Genomic DNA, 5,117 nt, shown 5'->3' with positions numbered 1-5,117 from the left:
TTTATAAAAAAATTTATAATAAATCAATCTTCAATAAATTATATATTAATTATATCAAAAAAATAGAAAAAAGTATACATTAGATACTATTTATGTTCTAATATAATATATATTATCAATTATTAAATTATAATTAATTTTTAACCTAATATTTGGTAATTAAAATTTAAATAATTAAAATCATTAAATGCTAAATATTTTGCACTGAATCAATTTTATTTTTGTTATTGAAATTAAAAAAGGTAAGTTATTAATTAATTCTAAATCCAAATTTAAAGTTGAATAAAAAAATAAAATATTATTTTAAATTTTATCTCACTAACTAGACTTAATTTTAAAATAAAAGAATTATTTTATACATTATATTGTTAGATAATATGGTCGTTTACTTTTTTCTAACAGCAATTATTGTTAGATAAAATAGTATAAAAAATTAGAAAAAAATATATTTATCACTTAGGGGATAATAATTCATTTTTCAATAAAATAAATTATATATTGAATAACAAAAGTTGTTATAATTTCTCTTCATACAAACTCATACTCAATGTTGGTATTCCAGTAATGTTACTAGAGAATATTAATTAATCTAATAATTTTTATAATGACATAAGTTTATCAGTTTGAAAATTTAAAAATCATATCATAAAATGTGAAGTTTTAACAACAATAATAATCATATTGGTTGGACTTCAAGAATGAATATGATACCAACATATAAAATTGTTTCAAAAAAGTTTTAACAAAAATAAATCTTCTCTATAAATATTGCTATCAATGAGAAATTGCTTTACTTTAAAAATAAATACTATTTTTTCGCTGTATTTTCTAACTCTATAGGCCGATGACTAATCCATTATAGATTGAAACTTTATTTACTAAAAGTCTGCTGCTAGCCAATGAATTGCTATACATATAACGTGGAATTCGAACCCCTAATACTTACTTAAGTAGACGAATATGATAACTATTCAACCAACCCAAATTAGTTAAGATAAATACCAATTATTTTTAACATTAAAAATAATTAAACTTTGATTTTAATTATAATTTTATAAAATATTTATAGTAATAATTATTATATATATTTTTTGTTTAATTTTTTAATAAAAAATTTATATATTTTTATTAATTATCCCGTACAATGTACGAGAACATATACTAGTTATACATAAAGAAAAAAAAGAAGAGTTGAAATAACAAGCTAAGAGCGATAAAAATGATGATTCTTATAATTTTGTGTGGTCATTTAACAAAATTAATTTGTATTTATTGCATTCAATTTGAATAAGTAAGAAATCATCTTATTTTAGTTTAGTCTTTAATTCAGATGATTTGAATTTGACTCAATACCAAGATTCAATTTTGCCCCTTTTTTTAAGCGACAATTTTTGCTGTTACCTGAATCAGTGTAGTCAAAGGCTCCTGGTTCGACTGGTTCGATCGGTTTTTTGAATCTCGGTATTGAGCCAAATTTAAATTATGTGAATTAAGAACTAAATTTAAATAAGATAATTTTTTTTACTTATTCAAATTGAATGTAATAAATACAAATTAATTTTGTTAGATAATAATGGTCTTCTGGTCTTTTACATATATATGGCCAAACAAAATTATAAGAAGTATCATGTTTATCGCTCTTGTTATTTCAATTCTTTTTTTTGTTTTTTTTATGTTGACTTTTTTTTATGTATAAATATACTCAAAATGAAAAGGCATGTATGAATATTTCATTGATTTTTTATTTGACGAACTGTAGTCCGAAAATGTTCCAATTTAGACATTCTACTACTCCTGATGAAAGTTGGATTTGTAGTAATTTAGTGTGGATAGTGTACTTTTTATATTATTGGATAGAATAATATTTGTTAAAAGAATATACCCATTATAATGAATTTTCTTTGTCAACATTCTAACTTTTACCTAACAAACATCCATATTGAATATATTATTTTCATCAGAAGGCATACATGATTGATTAATAATTCTGTGTAAAAATACTCTTGTGGTGACTAAGCACTATATCGTTAACTCGCTAACACTACTAGAAAACTAGTTATTACAGACCAATATTTTTGACAAATTTTATCCCACGAAAATACAGACAGAATTTCGAGAATTTTTTGTCGAAAACAAAAAAAAAATTAGCATAAATTATAGATGAAAAAGAGAATTCGTCAATAATTCTGTCGAAAAAATTAATTTTTTTGTGGGAAATAATTACTAACAAAAAATCTATCTGTAATTAAATAAACAAAAATGCTGCATTTTATTAAATTATTATAGGTAGAAAATCTGTCTATAATTTAAAACATTCCATCGAAAATGTTGAATTAAACCTAACCTACTCCCTCTCTCTCTCCGTGGCAGCTAGGGCTGGCAATGGGTAGGGTAGGGTAGGGTTTGGACTCTACCCTAGCCCTACCCGCGGGTTGAAAACTTTCTTAAAACTCTACCCTACCCTACCCGCGGGTTATGAATCTCTCAACCCTAACTCTATGCGCACCCTAAAGTTCTAAACGCTACCCTACCCAACCCTACCCGCAGAAAAATAAAAAATTTTAAGCAAATATAAAATTAAACCGTTCTAAATTTTATACATATTGATAAAATAGAAAATAAAAAACTAAGTTCAAATTAAAATTAAAAATAATAAAATCTTAAAGAATTCCAACATAAAATTATAAATAATATAATCATCAACTAGCTTAGTGGTCATTTCAAGTTTTTATAAGAGGAAGATTGTGAGTTAAACACTTTCTTCACTAGTTACATAACTTTTATATATATACAAGTATAATAATCCGTATCATGCACGTGATAAAATTGAAATTATATTTTTAAATTATTCTATTAAAATTAATTTGAATTGTAATATTTTAATTAATTAATAAATAATACAATGTGCATTGTTCATTTTTTTTAAATATAATATTAAATGTATTAACTCGAATGTAACTATTAAGTGTATAAAAATTATGTTTGAATTATAAATTTTCTAAATGAAATTATCCCGTTTAAAATATTTAAATTATGATTTCAATCATAAATTACAATTATAATTTCAATCATAAATTATAATTATGATTTAAAAATTTTTTTTTGATATAATATTACATTTATTTCTCCACTTTATTATTAATATATTGATATTGCAAGTCTAAATTATAGTATTTTACTAAATCTTGACTGAAAAAGAAAATAGTTACATGTTTCTATCATTTAATTTATTTAATACATCATGTGCTAATACTAACGGTGTTTTTTAAAAAAATATATTGATAAAAATAGATATAATATAATTACAAATATAACATAAATAAATGTGAAACCAATATGTTTATCAATGTCTTTGTTAAATTTTATAAATTAGAGAATAAATTATGTATTTGATTGCTTGGTGATCACATAGATGATCAAGTAATTGGATTGTAAATTGATCTTATAGTGTACATCTTATTTTTCCTCATTTTTAAATAAAAGCGAGAATTAAGAGAGTAAGTAGTAATACATAAAGAAAAAAAATTGCACCACAACACATAATTATTACCAAAAGAAATATTCATATTAAAATTTTATATACTGCAAATCATGAAGATTAATCAGAATGGTCACTTCTGTCTACTTTTTACCATAAGATAAGTTTTTCTTTTCTAGTCAAGAATCCAATAACATCTAATTGAACAAAAAAATTGAATTAAAAGTACCAAATTAAGGACAAATGAGTGAATAATATAAGAAATTATAACTTCGTACGTGTATAAAATAAAGAGAATTTACTGATTTATTTTATGTTAAACGATAAAACTAACAATAGTATATATATTAATAAAAGGATATATCTGTAAAAAAAAGTCACAATACAATTTCAAATATTTTCATAAATAAATTATTAAAATTTTTGTTATCGATAAAATGATGCTATTATACAATTTTTGGCAAAACTTAAAATCAAAAGGAAAATAATTTTGTGTGGATTAATATAAATTAATTACGTACCAAATAAGTAGAATCGTTCATTTATTTTTTTCAATATATCAGCATGGACAAGTAAATTAAAATGATTATCTGAAATTTTACGATCATCGACTGTATGTACTATACGTGACTCCGTCTTAAAAGATATTTTGCACGTGTGTACAGTTAAAAGATATATTCCGCTTGATTTCTCAATCTCAAAATTTGAGAAGACATAAACCTTCCTTTCTACCAATTTATTCTCAAATATTTTTGTCAAATAATTCTTGATTGAACAATGAATTTTATCGTATTGCAAAATAAATTAAATATAAAAGCTATTAAAAAAATTGTCTTTGACTTGTGAAATGGTGTACTTATAAAACTAACTTAAAATATGAACTACAAATATTTATAAGAATTTAATTTTGATACAATGACGGTGTAAAGTAGTTTTACACATGCATCCAATTACGTAATGACACATCAATAAAAATAAATACATTTCACATTGACCGCGTGAATGGTCATCCAAAAGAACGGATGCGATTGCACGACTATGTAAAACTCTTTACACTGTCAGTGCATCAAAATTAAACTCTATTTATAAATTGAACTTAGCATTACTTGAAATAATTTAGTAAATGAATCAACTAATCTTATCATCTATTAGAACTATTTATATGTAAACGGTCTTGCTCTTGTCAAACTTGAATGAGATTTTCTATAGCCTTATAATTCTTGTCTTTATTTTCCATACTTTCTATTCGTATAATCTACTATAAATGATACTATTGATAGGATCGTAGTTAATAGTCATTAGATATGGAAAAAAATAGAATAAAGACTATGTAAAAATTATAAATCTTTTAAATAATAAACATAAAAAAATTACTATTGCTTATTATATATACTAATAATATGTCAATAATTTTAAAAATTTACTAATAATACCAATAGTTTAAAGATAATTTTACTATAGTTATAATAAATTTAGTTATTACTCTAAATAAATAAAATAAATAATATATTTGAAAACTAAAAAAAAAAGATTAGCGTAATCAATGTTCCCATATTTTTTTTTCATTTTTTTTGCTTGCTATTCTTTTATTACAATATTAAATCAAAAAAAGTCTAAATTTAAAATATAATAATAAATA

This window comes from Arachis duranensis, unplaced genomic scaffold (genome assembly GCF_000817695.3).
Source record: "Arachis duranensis cultivar V14167 unplaced genomic scaffold, aradu.V14167.gnm2.J7QH unplaced_Scaffold_57277, whole genome shotgun sequence".
Classification (NCBI taxonomy): Eukaryota; Viridiplantae; Streptophyta; class Magnoliopsida; order Fabales; family Fabaceae; genus Arachis; species Arachis duranensis.
The sequence above is the reverse complement of the archived record's forward strand: the minus strand, read 5'-3'. Positions refer to the sequence as shown.